The following is a 12,080-nucleotide window of genomic DNA, read 5'->3' as shown; positions in this document are numbered from 1 at the left end:
AGGAGAATGCCACTACTCTGCTGTTGTAGTTTACCATCAGCAGTCAACATTAATGCCTGCTTTAACTTGGAAAAGATATCTCACTTGCCTGATGCCAGCCTGCCTCCCAACAACTGCAGTCAATGCACCGCCCTGTCTTACAGGGGAGGGCAGGTGGGCGAGGAGATGGCTCTTGGTGAATTACCTATGGAGAAAAAGCTCAGTTTGTGGAGGCCGACGGTCTATGAAGTTCAAGAGATGATCCATCTGAAGAGAGGAATATCTCTCTTTTGCTGCCCCAAGCTAAGCACAGTTACTGTTGCTTGCTCAGCTGAGAAACATGGGCATAACATGGCCGTCTAAAAGATGTACCATGCAACATTTTCTCAGCCTAAGGCAGATCCACTTGCACCTATGTCATTTCTGACAGATGTTTTTCCAGCCTGTTCTTGAAGATCTTTGGTGTAGAGGCATCTACAATATCCCTAGGCAATCTCTTGTAGGTCTTCACTATCCTAACCCCTTAGAAAGATGTTCCTGATTTTTAAGTTAAGTTGACCTTGCTCCAACTCCAGCCTCATCATGTTTATTCTGACCACTGGGGACATGGAAAATACATTTTTCCCAGATCCTTTCTTCCCTTGGTTCTTCCTAAGTAAGCCTTTAACATCCTTGAATGCTGTGCCTGAAAGCTCCCCTCCCGTATTCTCCTCTTCTGTAGGGTAATCCCAGTTCCTTTTAACCTTTCTTCAAATAAACCAGCCCTGCTCACCCTCCAGTTGTTCTCTTTGCTATTCTGTGGACTTCTTCCATTTGGTCCATGTCTCTCTTGAGGTGCAGCACCCTGAACTGGACCCTGTACTCCAGCTGAGGTCTTTCCAGTTCTAGGTAGTGTGGAGAGAGAGATTTGGTCCCAGGGCTGCTGGTCCATGATTGTCTCTGCCACCTTCTCTAGGTCCTGCCAGCCCATGCTGGTAGATCATTGTTTCCAGCCCTTATTTCTGCCTCCTTTCCTAGCCGGTTAAAAGTGGGTCTCATCTGTCTCTGCAATTAGCACTGTGGTCAGCAAAACTTTCCCTGTTTGGTGAGGCTGAAGGTACAGCTGCTGTGGCTGCTCTTCCTGCTCTCACCCCTTCCTCTCAGCTTTCTGCCACTGTAAGTCCTCCTTGTCCTCTCTTCTGGCCTCTCCTGATGCTCTCCAGGACATCTGCTTTCCTGCCTCTGCCAGGATGCACTGGCTGCTGAGCACAAAGCCCTCAGGCCTAAGGACTATTCACTTCACACCCTGCCTATGAGACGGTGACTGTTCATCATACTTTATAATACACACTCTGTTATGAAACTATTAGAGATCCATCTGTCCTGATGTACCTGAATTCAGCCTTAACTGGCTGCTGCAAATGACCCCTATGCCTTTCTCCTCCTGTTGCATCCAAGTTGTCTTTGTCACCCCTCTGGCTGGGGGAGGAAGGACTTCCCTAATGCCTGTCGAGCTATCTAAATTTATTGAAGAACTGTGAAGTCTGTAACATGCTAAAAATATCCTTTTTCATACCCAGTTAATGTTTTGAAATATTTTACTGGTCTGGGGCAGACATCTTAATCCTATTTTTGGAAGTTCATTTGGCTAATTAGGAAACCTCCTGGTGTGTCTGAGGGGACATTGTATTCCTACTGAGCCTTGGTTTGAAGATGGAGTAAGGAGAGAGGTATGCTTTTCCCTGGATGGAGGACAGGAGGGAGATTATCAAACAGCACATGCCCTCCCCTGCGGTCACATGCGCCGTCTTGGCACTAGTCCCCTTACAGACCCAGGAGACCTTGGGGCTGGGATTTGCACATTCACAACACGCTTCTTGCCAGCCGCAAATGACAGGGGTGACGGGAGGCACCATGGCACCCTGTGTGTTTGCAGAGCTGTTGGTGGCTCCCCGCGCAGCGGTGATGCTGGTACATCACACAGCCACGCTCACAGGGGCTGGCAGGTTACGTCCCCTCCTAGTGCCTCCCCTTGCTGGGGGATCTCCTCCATCCATATACAACGGACTCATGACTGAGTCAACAGCTCATGGAATAAAAGCAGTTTGTCCCCATGCTAGCGGTGCTCCATAGAGAGGGGTACCTGTGAGGCCAGGCCAGTGTCACCATTCTTCTCTTTTTCTCTGTCTTGCCTCCCAGTGTAACGTAAGCCCGGACAAGTGTGATGCTCCCTTCAGGGAACAGCACAAGGCAACTCCCTAAATTCTCCTGGGTCTCACCCCTCCTTATTCCCTCCTCCCACTTTTCCTCTCACTTTCTGTCTCACCCTTGCTTTTCTGTGTCCATGAAGGTTTTGGAAGTAGCTTGGAGGAGCTGGCTCAATTGCCGCCTCTGGTTTAGCTGTGCTGCTGGCACAGCCTGGACTTAGCCGTGTAGGTCTTCTGAGAACTCAGATGGGGATGCCATCCCTTAAGCACATCCTCTATCCCCAAAAAGCTGCATGCAGGCAGAGTACCTGAGGTGCCGGGTATGACTAATCTGTTCCGAAAATCCTCTGAGCTGCCAAGACTCGCTGCTGGGGTGAGCGAGGGATGTGTGAACAACTCCCCAGAGATCCTACAAGGAAAGGAGCAAGAGTTTCTTGTTTTCTCCTGCAGTCACCTGAGTGAGGCGGTGGGGCTGGGTATTTCTCGGAGGAAGTCTTTAGGTGCCAAATCTGGCTTCAGTATTGTGCAACATGAATAATCAGACAGTTGAAGAGACACTGAGACAGTCGGGAAGAGACTGGAGAGAGCGTTGGGGCTTTTGGGATAGGAGTTGGGGAGATTTTCTTTCTCAAACCAAATGGGTTAGATCGGTCTGTGGATCTGCCTGGGGCCTGGAGATAGCCCAAGGAAGGAGACTAGTGAAAAAGGATGGGGAGGAGAGAATAGGTGGATATGGTCTGGCAGATAATGGCATCAGGGTAGCAAAGCTGCGACAGATGGGGCTGCAGTGGGACGGGAGGGTGCGCTCTGCTGCGACCCTGTATTTGGTAGGAGCTTCTCCTCCAGTGCACAAGGCCTTTTGCTCCCATTTGTGAACAGCGTTTCTATGAATTAGACATTTCTCTGAATAAGAATAGCAGTTGCACAAATTAGGATGGAAGGGAGTCCTCGAGCTTCAAGACAGGAGCTGAATGCCAGTCAGTGCCAGGAGAAAGCAAAGACTGTTTAGAGACCTCTAACACAGGTGGGCGTGCTGCAGGCACTGTGCCCAAACCAGCTGGAGATGGGCATTGCCAGGATGTCGAGGTGGATCAAACAGGTCACCTGCTCAATGTGGCAGATGTCTGCTATTCTGTTGTGGGAGGCAGGGTAAAGACGGGGCCCGTCTAGCACATTCTGGGAAGTAAGGGATTCCAGCTGGCTTTTCCTCTCAGAAAAGCAGGCACAGCTGGTGGTGACAACCGCATATGAAGAGGTAGAGTGATTGCCTGGGATGCCTTCACTCTCTGCCTTTTTGAGGATCTCAGGAGGCACTTCTAGGAGACATTACCTCGACAGCAAATATCAAGCAGAGATCTCAAAATTGTTTCTGCCCCTCTGAGACTTAGGGAAGTGCACAAAACTTCACTGTGGCTATATACAGGACTGCTTCCGCAAGTATCTTCTAAAACGTCACACTTGGAGATTGGTATAATGTTTGCTTTACACAGCATTTCTAGCATTAGTTATTTTTAACCGCATATGTTTGGTACGCTCAGCATGTCTATTGCCTCTTTGAAGCTTGCTCTTTTTTTCTGGGATGTCACACTTGTTTATTGTATGTGAGATGGACCCCAAGCTGGCCATCAGCTATCACTGTGCCTTCCTATGAGGCTGTGTAGGAACCAGCAACTTCAAGATGAAAGTCCCCCAGATCTGCTGGCAACCCTCTGAACTACCCAGGCCCTGGAAACTGTGCTGAAAACATGCATCTTGTCCCAGTTCTTGTGGTGATCTCTTACGTGGTGAATGCCTGAATTTCAAAGGAGACAATGCTGTACGGCGGTTCTGATGGCACCAGTCAGAGCAGGAGCTGCAGGCAGGAGGAAAGATGCTGTAATGGATCTGTAACTATTTGGTCCCCAAACTGCAAGTGGTGAGGAATAGTCTCAGCTTTTCTCCCTTCATTCCCTCATCAGCTCCTGCATGTACCATGCATTGCTGGGTTTTGGGTACATCCACTTTCAGCTGTTTGTGCAAAAAATGGGATGCTGATGGCACTCACCATATCAGCGGCTCCTAGCCAGGAGCAAGCTGTGTGTGAGCCTGAGCCCACAGGGTGCCCTTTTCTCCCTTGGGAAGTCAGGCTTGGGTCACAAAAATTTGGTGTCACCTTTCAGATGTACGTATTGCCCCAAGCCTGCTGCTCCAAACCTGAGTGCTTCCCTACCTCCTGGAAGGGTGTTAACCACAACACAAATATCATGCATGATGCTTTGGCCACCAACACTGTGGAGAATGTGATGGAAAAGGAATTTCAGCCCTTGGCAGGAAGCTGTACAACTAGACATGGTCTTTTTAACGTTAATCCTCCAGGTAGCTTGAAACTGAACATTTTATTCCTCTCTGAAATATCTCCACTGGCCCCTTGAGTTCCCCCCTGCCCCCAACATGGCTTTTTTCATGTAGAGTGTTTTTTGTACCAAGACATCTCCTGTGCCTGCTTTCCTCAATGGACACTGATGTGACATGCAGAGCTGAGCCGTCAGAGCTCTGGGGTGTTTTTTTCTCCTCCCTGTGATAAGCTGTGACACTTCAGCATCCCAGCTCCACAGGTCTCTTCTCCGTGCTTTTGTTCATGTTTCATTGTGAATGCAGCAGGGATCCGGGGGCAAAACGCAGTGGCTAGAGGTGTGCCCAGGTCAGGGGGGAATTTTGAAATATGGCATTTTTCAGCTTTACTTGAACAATCTGTAAGGTAGCATTGCAGATTATTCCTGCTCCCTTTCTTCACGGTTTTCTCCTCCTGGATTTTCCCCTGTTATTCTAGATTGTCCCAGCCATTATCTTCTTCCCTCTGCTCCTCTTCCGTCTGGCTCAGGGGAGAGTTTTGTGGGTGGATCATGGACTCTTTGGGGCAAATTTGCATCCCTTGGTGATGCAAATGAGGAATCACATTATTGGAGTTGGTAGTGCTGAGCAGCATAAATGAAATGATCCCTGCAGGCTTATTTCCATGGAATAAAATAATGCTGGATATGAGGAGGGAGCCAAAGAAGAGCAAGTGGAGCTTCTTTGTTGGATCTTGTTTAACAGCCGTTGCAATGAATGAAATTTCACCTGTGCCCCATATGAGGGCCAGCTGGTACACTGGGCAGTGTGAAGGCGAGATCTGGGCCTCCAGCCAGGCTGCTGAGCAGGGAAAGCCGGAGCCTGCGAGCAGCTACCTGCGTCCTGCTGAGAAAGAGCAGGTTGAGGAGAGGCAAAGCTGTGGGCTCCCCAGGGCTGTAGAGGACATCTCCTTGTAGCCACCCTGGTGCAGGGAGGGCACCTGACCCCTTTGCTAGCTGATATGTGGGCTCTGACCTCTGAGTGAAGGTGGATCCCATAGGCTGATCCTATTAAGATTTTTCAGCAAAAGCCTCCCTGAGGTTTTTACCCTCCAGTGTATTTGGGCTGAGCTCTGTCTCATCTCATATCTACTTTGCAGTAGCCTCTCTGGCTTTAACCCTTTGGTGGCCTGGTGCTGTTTAAGCCCGATCAGTTGATGCATTGGGGTTCTTCACAGGCGACACCTGGGCTGCGAAGACAGCTGCCTCCCTGGCAGTGCTGTGTGCCAGGGGAGGAGGCTTTGCATTTCCAGTACAACATCAGAAGGGTTTGATTAATATTGCTGCAATGTGGAGTGACACCCTAGGCCTTGTACCTTCATCTCTGGACATCTGAGCTCACATACTGGCTTGGGAGAGAGGGTGTGAGTGGGAGGAGGCCTCTCTGGAGAGCTGCTTTGCCCCAGCATGCCAGGCACTGTGAGGGGCTTGTGTCCTGCTCCCACCGCCGTTCAGGATGGTGGTTATTGCAGAATGGCATGGTGTCTGTTGGCAGCTGTGTGTGGCAGTGGCCACAACATGCTGGTGCCTGGACCAGCAGGAGGGGACATTCTGCCACTGCTTGTGGCTGTGCAGGTCCCCATGTCCCTCTGCTGCATACCCCATGGAAGCCTCCTTCCCCTCCTAGGCCAGCATCTTCCGGGGCATCCCCCTAAGTCTCACCTACACAGAGCTGGCTGCTCAGGCCACGTGGCCACCAGGCCAGGGGAGAAGGTCAGTGTGCAGCAGTACACTAGCACAGCTCGACCAGCTGGCTCCCGACACCTCCAGTCAAAGGCCATTGCTTTGTTTCTGACTGCAACCTAATTACTGTAGAGCAGTCGCTGTGTGCCAGATGCCCGCACGGGCTGCTGGGGCTGGGGCTGTCCCCACGCTGGAGTGCCTGGGGATGTGGGGTCCAGCTGTCCCGGGCAGGGGGCCTTCAGCCGGCACCGGCTGGGGGTCCTTCCTGGGAAGAGGCCAAGCATCCACTGCCTCCATTGGGTGCTAATAGGACTGGGGGGGGGGGATATATGAGTTTGTCTTTGGGGCACCCTTTAAGAGGACCCAGCATGCAGTGGAGGTTTGCTTTTAGGGATGCTGCTGAGCAGTTATACTAAAGGGGTGTTTGCATGGCTTGAACCAAGCATCAGTTTTACCTAGGACTATTTGTCCCTTTGCCAGACCATCCCCAGAGTCTTTTCTAGAGTGGCTGGTGCGCACTGGCACTATTGCCCCTCGCTGCGGGGGGGGAATGTTTACAGTGGGGAAACATTGCAGTCTCACAGGGGAGACACCTGGTTATAAAAGAAGCAAGGTCTGGCAGGGAAGCATCTAGCTCGTCGGTCCCCAGTGATCCCAGCAGTGCATCAAGGCTGGAAAAGGAGTGAGCTGCAGCCAGCATTGCATTTTGCTTTCCCCATGAGTCACAGCTTCCACATTTCAATTTCCTTTGGCTGCGGGCAAGGTCAGAAGTGTCAGCGGTGCCCTGGTTGGGAGGAAGCCCAGGCTCCCAGCGAGCAGCCCTGTGCAGGGAGTGGGGCGGCGAGGAGGAGACTTTGCACTTGTCGGGTCAACTTTGGCAGAGCAGGAGGGAGAGGTGTGGAGAGCCAGGGTGTGCAGTCAGGTTGGGGAACAGCACTCGTGTCAGGACACCCCCAGACAGGGCAGGCTGCTGGAAAAGGCAAGCAGGAAAAAGGACCTTTTCTTGCTCCAAAATCTGTAATTTTTAGCTATAATCCAACTACATTCCCCACTCTGAAGTCCCAGACAAGGACTTCTTGGAAGAAACCATGCATCTCGACCATGTTCCAGGTGCTGTAATATTGAACAAGATCAAGTGCTGGAGAATATCAGTTCCCGCCTAGCAGATGCCATGGCAGTGAAGCCTACTGGAAATCCTCAGAGAGATTACCCTGATCTCCTCACAAACAGAGAAGCATGGAATAGAATAACTTATTTTAAATATTAATGCTAATTTAACATTAATTTTTACTTTGTTGCTGGTGAGAGGTACTACTGTGACACTCCTAACAAGCTGAAATCTTCTTAGATACCTTAGTCTTACAAAACAGAGATGGGAAGGACAGAGCGGATGCTTTGCTGTGCTCTTTTGCAAACTGGTGGAAAATCTGTGGTTCATTAGACTGTTCGCCCATTTTGGTGATTCTTTGAATAGTATGGAAAAGCTTTTGAAAAAAAAACCCACCACCATCTTGTAGTGGTGGCTTTTTCTTTTCCAGGTTAGGACAAAAAGCTGTACTCATTCCAGAGGGAACAGTGTAATTGGTTGATACGGCATCTCAGAGGGTTTTCTTCAGGTCCAGGTTTCCAGAGTAGGTAAAACCACTTGTTGGCAAACAGACTCTCCATAAAGAGCAAAACTGGATGCACTTGCACAGCAGCAGGGTTAACAGCAGATGTACACGGATACTAGGATGCCTAAAGATCTTCCAAGACCTGAACACTGAGCCTCGTACTGCTATAATTATGTTGCAAATATTGCTGAATTTGGAAAAGTAATCTATAAATTAGATTTGTTGCTGCAGACCCACTGCCAACTATGGGACTTGTGCTGTCTCTGCAGAAGTCAGGGCTAACTTTGGCATTCGCTTCAGTGCACCTTGGCCTGAGCTTGGACTTGGATAACTTTGAGACTTTTTGGTGGATGTATGTTGATAAGGCAGGATTGCGGTGCTGTGGCCAGATGTCGGGAAGAGCCAGGCCATCTCCTCTGCACTGGTGTGCACTGGTGTACACTGGTGTGCACTGGCAGGGCTCATTACTAGTTTTGCTGGGGTGCTGCAGGGCTGGGTTGGCCGAACTCAGCACAGGTTCTCTCAACAGCAGAGCAGGGATACACTCAGGTCGGGGCATGCTGTTGAAATAAATCATAGCCCTTTGTGAATCCATTATGCAGATTTCATGAGACGCAGAAATATTTCTCCCACCCATGCCTCTGCCCCCTAACTGTGCTAGAAATCCACCCAGGTATGTGATTATGTGGAAGTATGATGCAAGGAGGGCTTTAGAAAAGCTGTCTGTTTTGCAGCAGTTCAGAGGTTTTTCCAAAGCATGTAGCAGCAGAACTGGTAGAGCCATACCAGCATCCGTGGCTGGCTCTGCATCTTGCAGCAACATCTGTTTGTCACTGTGAATATGTTGTGTGATCCTTTTTGTCTCAATTCCAGGAATTTTGCAGATTTGCTGATAGAGGTGGTTGAAATACAACCAAACCCATATTTGTTGGGATATTTCCTCAGCAGCACTGAAATATCAGGATATTATCTTTGTGTCCTGACTATGTGGAGAAAAGAAAGCCCAAGATACAGCCCCTGTCTCCCCTGAGCTTTGTGTGAGTGTGTATATGCATGTATTTAGGGATCTTTTTTTCCATATGCTGTTTATCTCACGGGTTTACTTCAACTGATAAAATTTTACAGACCTGCGATTTAAAGCGTGCATTGAATTCAAAAAGGTGACGATACAGACGTTGGGAATCAGACCCTACTCTTGCTCTTGTGAAGGATCCTACCCTTGCTCTTGGGAAGGGTGAGGGCAGAACTGAGCATAAACGGTATACGCAGAGCACTGAGACAGAGCTGTCTTTCAAAATAAGATGCTTCAGACTGTTCTAGCGAAAGTAACGAAAAGTCAAAGGAAAACAGAAGGTGCCTGCAGGGGTTTCTTTTCCATGCTCAGCCAAACCAAGCCTTTGGCTTTTAAGCTTGGGGCTCTTAGAGACGCTTGGACAATAACCTTTTCTCCCTCAACCCAGCTATCGTGCTTTTGGGATGGCTCCTGATGACCCTGTTTCGCTTTGGCAGGGATGAATCATGCCTGTGCATATGTCAAGCTGCAAGAAACAGCAAAGGAGGGAAGGCAGGAAAGGTCTCTGCTGTAGGAGCACTTCCCCATATGGTTGGTCCTGGTCCCTCTCTGCTGGCATCCTATCTGAACCCGCCTTTTCCTTCAATAAAATAAAAACCAGACAATAAAAAGACCCTGCTGCAGGTCTCCTTCCTTTGGGCACAGCGTCTGGGGTAGAAGTAACGAGGTGCAATGCCTTTGCAAAGGAAATCATGTGTCTCCCATTATTAATGAGCTGCAAGGGTTAAGGAGATTAGCTGTTTCGGTGGATTAGTAAGGGGCTGCGAGACTGAGATCAGTTCGTCTCTGCGTGGCTAGCTGTCTTGTAAGTGGATGTGTTGAGCATCTAAAAATAATTCAGTCATTTGTGCAAAATACCTGTCAGGCTTGTTTCCCTCAGGCAGGTGTTCGCTTCCGGAGCGCCGCTCTCACAGCGCGAGGTCCCACCCAAAGATGGGAACAGATCCCTGCCATGGCCGTAGAGCGTCAAGCTGCCTGTTCCCCACTCCTCCTCCTCCTCCTCCTCCTCCAAACCAGAGAGACTCTCCCCCAAGTGGTGGGTTTCCCCCGTTCCCCTCTACCCCTCCGCACCTTGGCCACTTTGCCGTCTGTTCCCTGATGCTGATGGCTGCAGATGGCTGAGGCACCTGGGCAGGGCCACTGTGGGCAGCCCTCCACGGGGTCTGGTGCTGCCGGTGCGACCGTGGGGAGCACGTCTCGGGGCTCCCCCGGGGGACTGGGCAGGCAAGCTGGTGAGGACAGGGTCTCCCTGCTCCTCCCCTGGCTGCTGGGGACACTCCTCAGCAGAAATAACTCTGTGCCCAGACAGCCAGTATTAGTCTTCTCCAGTGTTAGCGCAATAAAAATCAGTGGCCCTGGGCAGTGTGAAATGAACTTTGGAGCCGTACTGAAGCTTCGGCTGTAGATTCTCCACCTGTTTCAATATATGAAAAATAATAAAATTTGTATAGATCCCTGAGGCATCTCTTAGGCATGGGAGAACATTTCAGCTTTTTGTGCTGGTGTTTTTCCCGCCCATGTGTGGCTGCTTGGGCTAGAGGTCCCCGTGGTGTCTGGTCAGGGTTAAAGCCATGGGGCAGCGTGGGGTGGGGAGCAGCAGCTAGGGAAGGGATGGGAAGGTGGCAGGATCTTGGATTCTTTCCCATTTTTTTCCACTGAGCTCCTGAGCACACTGGCAGGTCGCTTATTTCACTGTGTCTCATTTTTTGCTGTTTGTAAATGGGAACACGTTTCACCTCGCAGGGCTGCTGCGAAGCTTAATTAAGATTTGCAAAGTGCTTTGGTGCTGTATAAATGCCAGTCACTTTAATTAATAAAATGAAATGGCTGTGCACTCTTGGCTTGCTGGGTGTGAGCAAGAAGCCGCTAGTGCGATGATGTGCATTACAGCTGATATTCCACGCGGTTATGCTTTATAAATGTCCTGTTTTCCTGAAGGCACCTTGGAGTGCCTTACTGACCTGTTAGACTCACCCACTCCCAGACTGGACATCACCTCTGGAAACCAGGGATGAGTAATATCAAGCCTAAGTTGCAAGGACTGCCTTACTGCTGCGGGTGGTCATCTGGCAGGGCATGTGGGAGGATGCAGCAGAAAGCATGTGTGTCCATACGTGTTTTAGCATCCTGCTTTCTGAAGCCCAGAAGGCAGAACAAGCTGCCTGCATGTCCCTAGACCCAGAGGGCTCGGTGGTGTGTAAAGTCAGTGGTGAACATCAGCTGCTCAGGTTGAGCACTGCCCGGCGGTGGAAAAGCAGTGATGTGCAGGAGGAGAGGTCTGTGGCGATGAGACAGGGATGGGGAGCGGCTCAGGGTCCGGGCTGCGTCAGCGGGGTATGTGCAGCCAGGCACAGCTGCGATGCACACATGCCTGCAGTGTAGCTCAGGCAGGGACCCAGGGCAAGAGCCTCAGCTGAAAAGCAGCTCCCCGATGAAGGAGAGGATGAAGGTCCCTGCTGAGGCTCTGGAGGTTTTGGGAGGCTCTGCTGAGGCTGCTTCTAGCTTGCTCCTTCACAGCAAGTCTCATCGGCCAGCCAGCCTGGAGCACGGGGAGGTGGGGCAGCTTGCTCCGGGCCCTGCACGGTGGGCAATGCAAAGAGGACCAAAGCAGCCCACGGAAATGGCTTTTCTTTCCCTTTCCTTAGTTTTCCCTGACCATGTTCAGGGAAGGATTTTGCTAGCTGCGTCATCTGCATCTTTATAGAAAAGGCTTATTTCACATTCATGAGAGCCAAAAATGGCCAGGAGGGAGAAGCTAGCAAGAAGCTTGTTAGGAGAATTTTTTTCTTAAGTCTTCCAGGTGCCAAATGCTCCAGAGACTGCTCTCAGTGCCTGGCCCAGATCTCCAGCAGTCGCTGTGTCCAGTGCCACGCAAGCCAGGGTTGCTTCACTCTGCAGTGACCCAATATTGTCACATGCTGGTCCAACAAGAGCAACCCAGAGACCAACAGCCCTATATTTCTGGCCACTCCAGATCCAGATCTGACCATCCTTGCTGTGAAATATGGTTATCTCTGTGAGTGCTCTGCTCCCTGGGTGACTGAGGATAGGTTGTTCAAAGAAAGAGGAGTCCTAAATACGTGATAATAGGAGGCAGCAAGAATCTGCATGAGTGCTGTCTGTTCCTGGGCAGGTATCCTGAATGAAAGTTTGTGGAAAGAGCCCTCTGAGAGCTCTT

At 50.4% G+C, this 12,080-nt stretch overlaps 1 protein-coding gene across 6 annotated transcripts in view; it reads left to right on the top strand.

Moving 5' to 3' along the window:
- Nucleotides 1-12,080, top strand: part of SLC8A3 (solute carrier family 8 member A3) — a gene marked incomplete at both ends in the record, with an annotated part of 95,988 nt that overhangs the window by 29,560 nt on the left and 54,348 nt on the right. The window lies entirely within an intron of this gene.

Source organism: Platalea leucorodia (genome assembly GCF_965183815.1).
Source record: "Platalea leucorodia genome assembly, chromosome: 7".
NCBI classification, from domain to species: Eukaryota; Metazoa; Chordata; class Aves; order Pelecaniformes; family Threskiornithidae; genus Platalea; species Platalea leucorodia.
Note: the sequence above shows the minus strand (reverse complement) of the source record. Positions and strands in the feature narration are given on the sequence as shown.